At 42.7% G+C, this 15,640-nt stretch overlaps 2 non-coding genes across 2 annotated transcripts; one reads left to right on the top strand and one right to left on the bottom strand.

Annotated features, from left to right (window-relative positions):
• Nucleotides 1–375: 375 nt before the first annotated feature.
• LOC112443896 (U7 small nuclear RNA) lies at nt 376–438 on the top strand. Its single transcript, XR_003032302.1, has one exon. It is a non-coding gene; the product is annotated as a U7 small nuclear RNA (small nuclear RNA).
• Nucleotides 439–6,554: 6,116 nt separating this feature from the next.
• Nucleotides 6,555–6,687, bottom strand: LOC112443899 (small nucleolar RNA SNORA70). The gene has a single exon (XR_003032305.1). It is a non-coding gene; the product is annotated as a small nucleolar RNA SNORA70 (small nucleolar RNA).
• Nucleotides 6,688–15,640: the final 8,953 nt, after the last annotated feature.

Below are 15,640 nucleotides of genomic sequence, written 5' to 3'. Positions count from 1 at the left end.
TCCTGACAAAGTGACAACTGAGAAATGACAGGTTTCTTAAAACAAGAAACCCAGGCGGAAGCCGGTTTACGTACCGTCTCTTTGTGAGCTCTTTAACCCCTGGAGGAGGCAGAATCCCCAGTTTCAAATCCGGTCGCTGCTTCTTAGCTATGCTACATAGGCTACTTATAATGGAGTAGCATATAAGTATACTTATTAAACTTTCTGAACCTCAATTTCCTCATCTGCAAAATATGGATAATAGTTCTTACTTGTGGAGTCAGGATGAATTAGATGTGGAAATGTTTGTACAGAATTCACTACAATGCGCATACTAAGCCCTCCACAAATGAAAGTTATCTTTACATAGGAGGAAACTATTAGACGTCATTTGTCCAGTGTTGCAACTCTTTTAGAAATTGTCTAGCAGGTTTTTCTGGTACGCAGTGGAAAACAAAACAAAAAAAAGTGCCTTGTCCAGGGAATTCCCTGGTGGCCTAGTGGTTAGGATTCTGGGCTTTCATTGCCATGGCCCAGGTTCAATTCCTGGTAGGAGAACTGAGCCAAGTATCTGGCAAGAAAAAAAAAAAAAGCTTGTCCATAGGTATAACCTGTTCTAGTAACAAGGCAAAACTTTCTGCCTGGTGTATCAGACTCCGAAATGGCCTGACCCTTCTTTCAGAAAAAGGAAATAGTGTTAGGAACTGGAAGGAGCTCTTGCTTCTTTTGTTCCATATTTATCAATGGTGCAGTTGCAACCAAAATAATAATAATTGGTGCTTTATTTGACAGTTGACTATGTCCTAGGTGCTTGTGTTGACTGGGAAAAAAAAAAAAAAAAAAGCACAGCCTTAAAGTTGAGAGTTATGTTTTATTTATTGGATAAAACTGAGAGCTTAAACCCAGAAGACAGCCTCTGAGGGACTGCTTGGAAGAGGTAAGAGAGAATCCAGAATATATAGGAGTTTTGCAAAGGAAAAAAAAAAGTAATTAAAGAAAACCAGACATCTCAAGTTAATGAATTCATCACTTTTCTATGTATGGGAAGAGGCAAGAGTCTGGACATATTGAAATTATTCCTCTGACATGCATCTTCACTATCTAGGGCCAGTAGCCTGCCTTTCTCCACCCTGAATCCACTCAGTGTGCACACTGAGAGTGCCTACAGTGGCTGCTGGCTTGATGGCACAACATCTTTTGTTTGTTGATATGGCAAGCAACATTTTCCATTCACAGTTTAAATGCACTACTTATTTAATCTATTCAACAACACTGTTATTCATATTTCAGACGAGGAAACTGAGCTTTAACAAGGTTAAATACACCACAAAATTTATTTTCTGGTCTTAGAAGTTAACTGCTCAATGAAGTTGTCAGGCTTTCACCGCCCCTAGTACAGTGCTTCATTTTACCGTCATTGGTGTGGAACAATCAACTATTATGTGTTTCCTGATCAGAGGCTAACATTAATAGACACCATCAGCTATGATATATTTTTACCAAAAATACTTAACCTGGATCTAACAAAGCATGTAATAGGATAGGCAAGAGGATCTAAAGGAAAGCAAAAGGCAGTGAACAAATTGAGAAGGTGGTACATTGTATAAAACAACTGGCCTTTTTAAATTAAAAAAAATGTGTCTTTCTACATTAAAATATTTTTGAGAGACATAGCAACCAGATGTAGTGTGTGGTCCAGGGTTAGATCTTAGTTTGGACAAACCAGCTATGAAGAACATTTTGGGGAAACTGGGCGTTAATGTTACAGTGCTGCTAACCCACCTTCGTCCAGACAGCCTGAGTTGACTCTTCTTGAAGGGGAAGGTTCGTGAGTTATGTTTGGATTTTTTTCCTCCTCCCTCTTTGTCCTGATCGTGAGCCTGTTTTAACCTCAAAGCCATTCCTCATCTTCCTCAGCTCTTTTCAGTATGGCAGCAGGGAGCCGTCCACATAAGGAAAGGCTACATGTCCTGGACTCCTGGGCTGACTGGGCACCACTCTGAGTTGCTGGGCCCCATTAATGGTAGACACTTCTGGAGATTAGACGGATCAAGGAAGAAGCCAGAGTATCCCCACCCTCATCCTGTCCCCAAACAAAGGATCCATCCCCACCCCCAAACCTCAAGCTCTCTCCTCCTATCTCTCTGGCTCCAACTTTAAGCAGATGATCCCAGCCCCATGGTGACACCATGACCTTCTTCTGCCTCTCAGTTTAAGGGAGGCAGTAACTTCTTGCTATTGCTCATCTTTGAGTTACTTCACTGTTCTGTGTTTCACTTTTTATCCCTGCCAACACCTACATAAACTAATTCTCAGTTTTAACTTCCCTGATGTTCCAGTGGTTAATAATCCACCTTCCAATGCAGAAGGCATGGATTCTATCCCTGGTTGGGGAACTAAGATTCCACTTGCAGTGAAGCCTGCATGCCACAACTAGAGAGCTCAAGTGCCACAGCTACTGAGCCCCTGTGCTCTAGAACTCACACACCGAAACTAAGACCCGACACAGCAAACAAATCAATATCCAAAAGATAAATACTTAAGAGTGATCTCTTCCAGAACCCAGAGGATGACCTTACTGTGGAGTCCTATCCCAAGATCACAGGTCAAGGCCTTGTACCAAGGCCACAGATCTGGACCCCATCTCCAAGGTCATTTACGGAACTGACTGAACCCCACTGTAACCATTGCCAAAAGTGCCCCGATCCTTAATGGCCAGCTCCTTGACCCCATATTAGGCAAAAATGCCTATCCCAGTACTCACCCTATGGCACCCTAACCTAATGCCACCCTTGCAGTCGGAATTTTCTTTGTCTTGAGACTAGAAAAATGGGCTACCAACCCAAGAAAAGCGTCGACTCTCCCTTGAGCCAGCCCACTGTTCTAACAGTGTCCCTTCGACTCTCCCTGGTCTGTCAGGAGGTCAGCCCGCTGTGCTCAAAGTACCCATGTTAATCTCCACTCTTTGCTCTCAATAAGCTCGCTCCTTTCTGAAATACTCTGTGTCTGGAAATTCTTTTCCAACTAGCAACTCTTAGTTCCAAGGGGTTATCTCCTCACAGCTTGCCTATGGCCCTGTCATCTTGTAAAGGATTGCTTTTCTCACTTTTCCTCTGTGTGTCACAGGCAACTAAGAGAGCTTGTTTGTTACCCTCTTTCCCCTAGATCTTTGGTGAAAATCCCAAGTGAGCTTGAAATGCCTTACAACACTTTGTGGGATATTCTAAAAACTTACAATGTTTGCAATCTACTTTATAATGCATCCATGTTTTTTAATTTTTCTTAAGGTTATTTCACACTTAAAATGAATTTTACTTATTTAATTTTGAATGGGTAATAATATGAAAGTTAAAGTTAGTCACTCAGTTGTGTTTGACTCCTTGCAATGCCATGGACTGTAGCCTGCCACGCTCCTCTGTCCATGGAATTCTCCAAGCAAGAGTCCTGGAGTGGGTTCTCATTTCCTTCTCCAAGGGATCTTCCCAACCCAGGGATTGAACCTGGGTCTCCTGCATGGCAGGCAAATTCTTTACCGTTTGAGCCACCATATGGTGCAAAATTAGAAAACCACAGAAGAGTATCCGCCCCAGGCACACCCCTCTTACCAGTTTCTTGCGTGTCCTTCCAGAGATAGACTATGCATGTACAAACATAAAGGATGTTTCCTGTTCCTATTTTTTAAATGCACAATATTTCACTGTGAAGAGGACATGGCATCCACTCCGGTATTCTTACCTGGAGAATCACATGGACAGAGGAGCCTGGTGGGCTATACAGCCCATGGCGCTGCAAAGAGTTCATTGAACACTAATGAACTGACTGAGCACAGACGTAGTATTTCATTGCGTGAATGTACCTCAATTTATTAAATCCTCTATTGATGAACATTTTATTTTCTTGGGCTCCAAAATCACTGCAGACAGTGACTGCAGCCATGAAATTAAAAGACGCTTCCTCCTTGGAAGGAAAGGTGTGACAAACCTAGACAGCATATTAAAAAGCAGACATCACTTTGCCAACAAAATCCATATCGTCAAAGCTATAGTTTCTCCAGTGGTTATGTACGGATGTGAGAGCTGGACCATAAAGAAGGCTGAGCCCTGAAGAATGGATGCTTCCAAATTGCAGTGCAGGAGAAGACTCTTGAGAGTCCCTTGGACTGCAGGGAGATCAAACCAGTCAATCCTAAAGGAAATCAACCCTGAATATGCATTGGAAAGATTGATGCTGAAGCTGAAGCTCCAATACTTTGGCCACCTGATGCAAAGAGCTGTCTCACTAGAAACAACCCTGATGCTGGGAGAGATTGTAGGCAATGGGTGAAGGGGGGTGGCAGAGGATGAGATGGTTAAATAGTGTCACTGACTCAATGGACATGAATTTGAGCAAACTCCAGGAGATGGTGAAGGACAGAGGAACCTGGCATACTGCAGTCCATGAGGTCACAAAGAGCCAGATATAACTTCGTGACTGAACAACGACAATAAATTGATGAACATAAATTGTTTCCTGTCTGGCTATTACCGGATGCTGCCATACATGGTTAAATGCCACATATCCAAATATATTTGTAGGATAAATTTCTCTAACTGGAATTACTGAGTTAAGGAGCTTTGCTTTTATAAGTTTGAACTACTAAAGCCCACATGCTCTAGAGTCTGTGCTCTGCAACAAGAGTAGCCACCATGATGAGACGCCTACAGACCATAACAAAGGGTAGCCCCCACTCGCCACAACTAGAGAAAGCCCTTATGCAGCATCCAAGACCCAGCACAGCCATGAATAAATGAGTAACAGTGCCACTCAAACTTCAGGGAGTGAGAAAGATTCAAGAGTTGGGGAAATACTGTTTTCAAAGAAGTACGAGGAAGCATTCTGGGCCAAGAATGGTATGTACAGCTGCCACTGTTAGTCATATCTAGGCCAGTTTGCAAAGCCGTATCAAAGAAAATGCCAGTTTAAGGTGGTAATTTCCACTTTCACTACCAGAGGACTAGAGTCATGTACCTTAGCAACCTATTCCTCCCCTCCCCACTCTCCCACTCCCCATGCTAAGGCACAGAAGGTAATATTCAGTTATTCAGTATTTATTCAAGAAACATTTAGTGAGCATTCACTTGGTGTTCAGGTCTGTATTGTCCACTATCAATAAGAAAATAAATAACACACTGTACCACCATCAAGTTTAAAGTAGGAGATAAGACTTCAACAGATAATTAAAGCATTATGTGGTATATGAATATTCATGAAGAAGTAGTGTGGTGTAGTGGTAATGAACACAGCTTCTAAATCCAAATTGCTTATTGCTTTGACTTTGGGGAAGTTGCTTGACATTTCTTTGTCTCCACTTCCTCATCTGTAAAATGGGGACAGTAATAGTACCTACTTCATAGGGTTGTGGCTGTGAGGAGTGAATGAGATCATTTTTGTAAAGCATTGAATACATGGTAAGCCTACAGCAATTGATGGATAGTGTTGGCGCTGTCAGTAATAAGAAAGGTACTAAAACTCCAGAGCTCATGAATTCCACATCCAGAAATCCTTCCAGGCCACTTCTGAGCCACATAAGAGATGACCTGTGGAGCTCAGAGGCATTTTCCCTCTCCCTCCAGTAAGAGATCTCAACCTTATCTTGCAACCCTCACTGGATGCTGAGTCTCCTACTAGGCGCTCTTTACAACCTGCAATTCTTTGTTCCACCGCCAGACCTCAGGGCCCCAAAGTGCAGGGGAAAGACTGAACCCGGGAGGTGGACTTGCCTGTGCACTTTGCGCTGTGCATTCATAGATGCCTCGCTGGGGAAGGTCTACCCTTGTGGCCTTGCCCCTTAACTTCTCTTTGAACTGAGATGTCATTACGGTTAAGTGGACTCAGAAAGCTACAATTTGATTTCTTTTTTTGGACAGGAAAGTAGGATTTATTGGTGGGCACGAGTAAGGAGGGGATAGCACCAAGGTTATCAGGAGTGCGGGGCCCCCACCCTTCCAGGGGGCCATGATTGGGGGTGTATTTGGCCCCACAGCCTCTGGGATGAGCCACTTTTCTGCCGTGTTTTCAAATTCATCCCCATTGAATTTACTAAGTCCCCACTTAGAGATTCGGGTCTTCTGGCCGTCAGGGAATTTGAATGTGGCCTGTGGAGATCAAACCAGTCAATCCTAAAGGAAATCAGTCCTGAATATTCATTGGAAGGACTGATGCTGAAGCTGAAACTCCAATACCTGCTGCAAAGAACTGACTCTTTGGAAAAGACCCTGATGCTGGGAAAGATTGAAGGCAGGAGAAGGGGACGACAGAGGACGAGATGGTTGGATGGCATCACTGACTCGATGGACGTGAGTCTGAGCAAGCTCTGGGAGTTGGTGATGGACAGGGAAGCCTGGCATGCTGCAGTCCATGGGGTAGCAAAGAGACATGACTGAGCAACTGAACTGACTGTGGACGGCGTCAGTCACATGCTGTTTGTTCTGCAGCTTGGTGGGGATGGACATTATGATTTGGCCAATGTGGACCCTGGCCACTGTGCCCTAAGCTTTCCAAAGGCACCACACTTACCTGCCTGGAGCCTGATTACAGACAGTAGCTAATCATGAATGGCAACCCATACAGGCAACAGACCACAAACACTACCAAAGAGGCTGCTGTTTGCAGCCATTGCACACCAGGACCCCATGGAGAAAGGAGCACAGTCAGCTTCATTGGCTGCAATAAAACTTGATCTTTTATTTGGAAACAACAGCAGAACATAGGGCCCCAGTTACGGGAGTTCACAGCAGGCTCCCTAGACAGGTGTAAATACAAGTGTTGGGAGGGGCAGTTTCTGAGGCTCTCACCCTATCTTTAGCCCACTCTGCTCTGAAAATGAAATTGTTGCAGGAAGGGAGACCCTTTCCAGGGCCCAAAAGGGAGCTCTTGTCTAACACTCAGAAATGAACTGTCCAAGGGGACATACATACTGACAAAGCAAGAGACTTTATTGGAAAGGGGTGCCCAAGCGGAGAGCAGGAGGGTATGGGAACCCAGAGGACTGCCCTGCCACGTGGCTCGCAGTCCTGGGTTTTATGGTGATTGGATTAGTTTCCAGGTCTTTTCTGGCCAGTCACTCTGACTCAGGGTCCTTCCGGGTGGTGCACACATTGCTTAGCCAGGGTGGATGCCAACAAGAAGGATTCTGGGAGGTGGTAGGACACGTGGCATCTCCTTTTGACCTTTCCCAAATTATTCTGGTTGGTGGTGGCTTGTTAGTTCCATGTTCCTTACCAGGACCTTCTATCATAAAATAACTAATACAAATGGTTACTGTGGTACCTGGGCACGGTGGGCACTTTTAGTCCATGTGTTCCCCCTAACAAAATCAACTGGAGGTGAGCAAGGCCTTGGAAAGCAATCCTGCTTTCCAAGGCTGGTTAGTGGAGACAAGGTCTTTGCCACCTCTCCTGGGCAAGTGAGACCAACACTAGGACAGTGAGGGTGCCCACCCGCCAGCCACGGGACGGCAGCAGACCCCACCCACCCATCGTCATCTGGGAGTGAGATAGAAATAATTACTTACTAATTCTTCCGTGATTGTCTTGTTTCCCTCACGGTAAACAAGGTGGTCATTTCTGGGACTAGAAAAGCCCAAAGTCCTAGGGCCCAAGAGACATATTATTTTTTTGAACCTCTTCATTAATTGAAGGCTGTCGGATCAACGAGCCGTGGTATCAGGAGGAAGCTGGGTCAAGCTCTAACCACGAAGGCAGAAGAACGGGTTTGGCTGGGTCGTTCTGAGTAGCTCCTCATTAAAATGGGGTTATTACTCACTCATGGAATGTCCTCCCTCAGACAAATACGATGTTTCCCTGCGAGCCCATTTTATTAGCACAGGAAGCCTTCACTCTGACTCTCAGGGTCCCAAACTGGAAAACTGGAAACAGAAACATAAGTGGCCTCTTTGTGGCTTAATACCCCAGCAGAACCTAAGGTCATGGTTCAGAGTCTCACACATAGACACACACACACTCCATTCTGCCACCCCAGGCATGTTGTTTTTAGAGACTTGGCTTTTACTGGAGAAAGGGGAAGCTAATATTTACTAAGCACTTAGACTGTGTCACCACTAAGCAATGTGCTTCCATTATATTATCAGATGGGATCTGATTTTGAAGATATGGGGTATTAAGGAAACTGATACCCAAAGAGGTGATGTTTTCCAAACAAAACACCTACTTAATACATGGCAAAGACAGGGTTTATACCCTGATAGTCAGAGTCCACTGCTTCCTCTCTTTCCATTGAGCACACTGCTTGTGTGTGCTGATTTATTCAAATAAGTGCTTCAAAGCACCAAGTATGTCAAACCCCCAGCTAGAAGGCCTTCCACATAAAAGGGACAGCTCCACTAAAAGGTGTAATTTATACTTCAGTAAGCCTGATTTTTAAAAAGGTGTTGAGTATAATATATAAAAAGCTCCTACAGAACAATAATTAAATGACCATCAACTCAATAGGAAAGTACAAATAGAAACTAAATATAAATATCCTTTAAACATAAGAAAAAATACTCATCCTCATTCATAATAAAATGAATTCAGAGCTTCCCTGGTGGCTCAGTGGTAAAGTATTCGCCTGCCAGTGCAGGAGCCATGGGTTCAATATCTCTGGGAAGATCCCACAAGCTGCAGAGCAACTAAGCCCATGTGCCATCACTTCTGAGCCAGTGCTGTAGAGCCTGGGAGCCACAGCTGCTGAAGCCCGGGCGCCCTAGAGCCTGTGCTCCACAACAAGAGAAGCCACGGCAGTGAGAAGCCGGTGCACCGCAACTAGAGAGTAGCCCCTGCTCGCTGCAGGTAGAGAAAAGCCCATGCAGCAATGAAGACAGAGCACAACCCAAAATAAAGAAAGAAAGACAAAGTTATAGAAACATAATCCACTGGAGGAAGGAATGGCAAACCGCCCCAGTACACTTGCCATGAGAACCTCATGAACTGTTTAAAAGGATAAAAAGATACGACACCAAAAAATGAGCCCCTCGGGTCTGAAGGTGTCCAATAAGCTACTAGGGAAGAGCAGAGAACTACCAATAGTCCCAGAAAGAATGAAGCGGCTGGTCAAAGTGGAAATGACTCTCAGTTGTGGATGTGTCGAGTGATGAAAGTAAAATCCGATTCTGCAAAGAGCAGTATTGCATAGGAACCTGGAATGCTAGGTCCGTGAATCAAGGTAAACTGGACATGGTCAAACAGGAGATGGTAAGAATAAACATTGACATCTTAGGAATCAGTGAATTAAAATGGATGGGAATGGGCGAATTTAATTCTACTATTAAATATATTTAGTATCTATGACTGTGGGCAAGAATCCCATAGAAGAAATGGAGTAACCCTGATAATCAACAAGAGTCTGAAATGCAATACTTGGGTGCAGCCTCAGAAATGACACAATGATCTTGGTTCGTTTCCAAAGCAAGCCATTCAACATCACAGTAATCCAAGTCTATCCCCTACCACTGATGCTGAAGAAAGTCAAGTTGATCAGTTCTATGAAGACCTAGAAGACCTCCTAGAACTAACACCAAAAAAGGATGTTCTATTCATCATTGGGGATTGAAATGCAAAAGTAGGAAGTCAAGAGATACCTGGAGGAACAGGCTAAGTTTGGCAAACAAAATGAAGCAGGGCAAAGGCTAACTGAATTCTGCCAAGAGAATGCACTGGTCATAGCAAATACACTTTTTCAACAACGCAAGACGACTTTACACATGGACATTACTAAATGGCGAATACTGAAACCAAATTGATTACATTCTTTGTAGCCGAAGATGGAGAAGCTCTATACAGTCAGGAAAAACAAGACCTGGAGCTAACTGTGGCTCAGATCATCAGTTTCTCATAACAAAATTCATAATTAAGCTAAAGAAAGCAGGGAAAACGACTAGGCCAGTCAGGTATGACTTAAATCAAATCCTCTATGAATATTCAGTGCAGGTAATGAATACATTCAAGGGACCAAAACTTGTAAACAGTGTGCCTGAAGAACTATGGATGGAGGTCCATAATATTGTAAAGGAAGCAGCGAACAAAACCATCCCAAAGAAAAAGAAAAGCAAGAAGGCCAAGTGGTTATCTGAGGAGACCTTACAAATTAAAGAAAGAAGAGAAGTGAAAAGCAAAGGAGAAGGGGAAAAGTGTATCTAACTAAAAGCAGATTTCCAAAAAACAGCATGGAGAGACAAAAAGGTCTTCAATTCACAGTGTATGATAGTAGAAGAAAACAACAGAAGGGGAAAGACTAGAGATCTCTTCAGGAAAATTGGAGATATCAAGGGAACGTTTTGCCTAAAGATGGGCACAATAAAGGACATAAATGGTAGAGACTTAGGAGATACTGGAGCGATCAGGAAGAGATGGAAAGAATACATGGAAGAACTGTACAAAAAAGATCCAGATGAATTGTATGACTCCAGTGGTGTGGTCAGCCACCCAGAACCAGATTTTGGGGAGAACAAAGTCAAATGGGCCTTAGGAAGCACTGCTGTTAATGAAGTTAGTGGATGTGATGGAATTCCAGTAGAACTATTCAAAACCCTAAAGGATGATGCCATCAAGGTGTTACATTCAATATGTCAGCAAATCTGCAAGACCCAGCAGTGGCCACAGGACTGGAAAAGGTCAATCTTCATCCTAATTTCCCAGAAGGGTAGTACTAAAGAATGTGCTAACTGTCAGACAATTGGACTCATGTCCCGTGCTAGTAAGGTCATGCTTAAAAACTTGCATGCTAGGCTTCAGCATTATGCGAACCAAGAACTTCCAAATGTCCAAGCTGGAATTAGAAAAGGAAGAGGAATTGGAGATCAAATTGCCAATGTTCACTGGATCATAGAGAAACCTACGGAAAAGCGTCTACCTCTGTTTCATTGACTACACCAAAGCCTTTGACTTTGTGGAACATCATAAACTGTGGAAAGGGCTTAAAGAGATGGGGATACAAGACCATCTTATCTGAGGAATCTGTATGTGGGTCAAGAAGCAACAGTGAGAACCCTGCATGAACAGCTGACTGGTTCAAGATTGAGAGAGGAGTACAACAGGGCTTCTGCTGTCGCCCTATTTGTTTAATCTGCACGCTGAGCACATCATGCGAAATCCTGGGCTGGATGAGTTACAAGTTGGAATCAAGATAAGTGGGAGAAACATCAACGACCTTAGATATGCAGATGATACAACAATAATGGCAGAAAGCAAAGAGAAACTAAAGAGCCTCTTGACAAGGGTGAAGAAAGAGAGTGAAAGAGCCAGCTTAAAATTGAATATTAAAAAAACTAAGATCATGGCATCCGGTCCCATTACTTCATGGCAAATAGAGGGGGAAAAGGTGGAAGTAGTGACAGATTTCCTGTTCTTGGGCTTTGAAATCACTGTGGATGGTGACTGCAGCCATGAAATCAGAAGACATTTGCTTCTGGGCAGGAAAGCTTTAACAAACCTAGACAGTGTGATGAAAAGCTGAGATATTACTCTGCTAACAAGTGTCCATATAATAAAGGCTATGATTTTCCCAGTGGTCACATAAACGGTTGTGAGAGATGGTCCATAAAGAAGGCGGTCTTGAAGAATTGATGCCTTCGAACTATGGTGCTGGAGAAGACTCCTGAGAGTCCCTTGGACAGCAAGGAGATCAAACCAGTCAATTTTAAGGGAAATCAAGCCTGAATACTCATTGGAAGGATTGATGCTGAAGTTGAAACTCCAGTATTTTGGTAATCTGATGCGAATAGCTGACTCACTGGTAAAGTCCCTGATGCTGGGAAAGATCGAGGGCAGAAGAAGAAGAGGGCGTCAGAAGATGAGAAGGTGTCACCAAAGCAATGGACATGAACTTGGGCAAACTTCGGGAGATGGTGAAGGACAGTGAAGCCTGGAGTCCTGCAATCCATGGGGTTGCAGAGTCGGACATGACTGAGCAACTGAACACCACCAACAAAATTATATAAAAATTTTTTTAATTAATTCAAATCAAGTGTCACTCTGATACCTTTTATTACTTGTTGACTTGTAAAAACCCAAGTGATGGAAAACTCTTAGCTTAGGCATAAATATGGATAAATAGGAACCATCATACCTTATGCTGTGCTTAGTCACACAGTTGTATCAGACTGTTTGTGACTCAAAGGACTGTAGCCCGCCAGGCTCCTCTGTCCCTTGGGATCAGATAAGAATACTGGACTGGGTTCCCATGCCCTCCTGAAGGGGATCTTCCCAACCAATATATATAAATTGGAACAATAGCTACTGAGGGCAATTTGGCAGTGTCTACCATAATCCCATATGTATATACTCTTACATACAGCATAGGAATTTATCCAACAGTTATAGCTACAGGTGTGAAAAAGATGTATATACAAGGTTTTTCACTGAAGCAGTATTTGAAAGAGCAAAAATCTGAAAAGTTAAATGTCCATCAACCAGGCTCTGGTTAGATAAATCGTTGGACATCATAGTGGAATACTATGCAGCTATAGAAAAGAATGTGAAGTATCTGTGTGTGATATGAAAAGAAGTGATATGGAAAAATCTCCAAGACATATTATTTGAAAAAAAAGCAAGATACTGAACCGTGTTTATAGTAGGTAGCATTTCTATAAAAAAGGAGAGAGATCCTATGTATTTATATTATCTTGTAAATGCGTTTAAAAAATCTCTTAAGGGAGACGCAAGAAGCTAGTAAGAGTGGTTATCTATTGTAAAAGGTAAAGGTGGGAAAGATAATTTCACTATACTTTTTCAAAATTTTGAAGTTTGAAACTTAATGAATTTTTAAAATTAAATACGATTTTTAAAAAGAAAAGAAACCAATGTAGTGGGAGAACTGCGCCGCATGTACAGGCTGCCTGTGGGACCGCCTCCAGAACCACGCCCTTGGAACTGCTCCCTTCAGCACTCTTCACCTGAAGAAGTGACTCATAACACGCAGCCTCCAGAACTGGCTCACCAATGAACTCACTCCCCTAAAGACTTGCAGTTGTAAGAAGGGGTGGATCTGCTGAGATCGCAAAATGATTCAGTCTGGTTGACTCTAACCTAGGCTCCATCCTCTAACCTAAACTCCGTAACCTACACGTGAAGCTCATTCAACTTGAGAAAAGAACTTTTAGTCCTGAGATTTTAGTTCTAAGAAATCCTCTTCTTCCTTACCCCTTGGAAGTCCTTTAAAATCCTTCATTTGCTCACCAAAGAAATCGGTTTGGCAACTGACCTTGTGAGTTTAAAGAAGGGAAAAAAAATGTATTCATTTGATTCCAGCACTAATTTAAAGTACCTGAGATTCACAACCTGGAAATAGGCAGAGATTTCTTCAGGCACAAAAATCAAATAGCCCGGGACTTCCTTGGTGGCACAGTGGGTAAGAATCAGCCTACCAATGCAGGGGGCACGGATTTGAGCCGTGGTCTAGGAAGATTCCACATCCCATGGGGCAACCAGCCCCCTGTGCCACAACTTCTGAGCCCACGTTCTACAGCCTGCACACCCAGCTACTGAGCCTGAGTGCTCCAATGACTGAAGCCCTTTCGCCAAGAGCCAGCGCTCTGCAACAAGAGAAGCCACTGCAATGAGAAGCCTGGGCACCTCGGTGAAGAACAGCCCCTGCTTGCCGCAGCTAGAGAAAGCCCTCGCACAGCAGTGAAGATCCGGTGCAACTAAAAGCAAATTAATTAATTAATTAAAGAGAAGAAAACAAATATCCATTTAAAAACTGGATAGGAAATTCCCTGGAGGTCCAGTGGAGACTTTGCTCTCACTGCCAAGGGCCTGGGTTCAATCCCCGACTGGAAAACTAAACTCCCACACGCCTTGGGGTGTGGCCACAAAATGAATAGACTTCATCAGAATTTGAAACTTCTGCTCTTGATAAGACATAGTTAAGAAAATGAATAGGAAATCCATAGACTAGGAGGATATATTCATAAAATGTTTATTTCACAAATGGCTAGTATCAAGAACGTATTTTAAAACTCTTACATGAATGGAGAGAGTAACATGGAAACTTTACATTACCATTTGTAGAATAGATAGCCAATGGGAATTTGCTGTATGTCTCAGGGAACTCAAACAGGGGCTCTGTATCAACCTAGAGGGCTGGGATGAGGAGGGAGATGGGAGGGAAGTTCCAGAAGGAGGGAATATATGTATACCTATGGCTGATTCATGTGGAGGTTTGACAGAAAACAAAATTCTGTAAAGCAATTATCCTTTACTTAAGAAATAAAGAAAAACTCTTACAAATCAATAAGAAAAAGACCAAAAAAATTTTAATGAGCGAAAAACTTGGACACTCACAAAAGAAAATATACAAAATGCTGATAATCTCATTAAAAAGTGCTCAAAATTTTACCCATTAGAGAAATGCAATTTAAAACTATGAGATACCATCAAAACCCCACTATAATGGTTAAAATTTAAAAAACTGAGAATACCAAGTGTTGGCTAGGATGGAGTGACTAGAACTCTTATATACTGATGGCAGGAGTGAGAAATGGTACAACCACTCTGGAAAAATATTCAGTGGTTTCTTATAAACATACATCTACTCTATGACCCAAGAATTCCAATCCTAAGCAATCACTCAAGAGAAATGAAACCTATGTCCATACAAAGACTTGACCAAGAGTATTCAAAGACATTTTAATTCATAATAACCTCGAGTTGAAAACAACCCAAATATCCGTCCCAGTAGAGTAGTTAAATTCATACAGTGGAAAGTTAGTCAATAATAATAAGGAACTAACTACTGAAATGCACAATAATGTAAACGAACTTCACGGATACAAACTTTATGTTGAACAAAAGAAACCAGACCCAACAGAGTGTGTGCAGTTTGTTTCAATTATAGGAAGATCTAGAACAGGCAAAACTAATTAATGGTGGTTAAAATGAGAAGTGTGGTTGTGTCTGGAGATGTCAGATTGCTAAGGCAGCGGAAATGTTCTATATTTTGATAGGAGTGAAAGTTACATAAATGTACGTATTTGTCAAATTTCATCAAATTTTGCACTTCAGATTTGTGTGTCTCATTGTCCCGCCCTCCCCCCCTCCAAAAAAACCTTATAAATAAATACTGACCTATACTTGGTAGATTAGGCTCCAGTAACATAAATATATGGGCTTCCCTGGTGGCTCAGATGGTAAAGAATCTGCCTGCAATGCAGGAGACCTGGGTTCGATCCCTGGGTTGGGAAGATACCCTAGAGAAGGGAATGGCTACCCACTCCAGTATTCTTGCCTGAAAAAAAAACACATGATGGGGGAGCCTGACAGGCTACAGTCCATGGGGTCACAAAGAGTCAGACATGACTGAGTGACTAAGCACAACACAGCACTATATATACGTATAATATGCTATACATACTATATGAAGGTAGTGGGAGCCTTTTATATCACGGTTGGCCAAAGGGAGTTACAAAAATGGAGAGGGAGAACATTCCGTGTGAAGGTCGATTCGATTTGGAGATATCAGTATGAACTCACAGTTTCAAATAAACGCCCTGACTTTGTCCACTGAGAAAGCCTAGAGAAGGAATGACATACCAGTTGTTACAAGCACACATAGCAACCAGACCTTTGGTTCCAAATACCATTCTCCAACAAGGGGTACCAGGATTTCTTGGTTAACAGACTTCTGC

Source organism: Bos taurus, chromosome 23 (assembly GCF_002263795.3).
Source record: "Bos taurus isolate L1 Dominette 01449 registration number 42190680 breed Hereford chromosome 23, ARS-UCD2.0, whole genome shotgun sequence".
In the NCBI taxonomy this organism is placed as follows: domain Eukaryota; kingdom Metazoa; phylum Chordata; class Mammalia; order Artiodactyla; family Bovidae; genus Bos; species Bos taurus.
The sequence above is the reverse complement of the archived record's forward strand: the minus strand, read 5'-3'. Positions and strand labels throughout refer to the sequence as shown.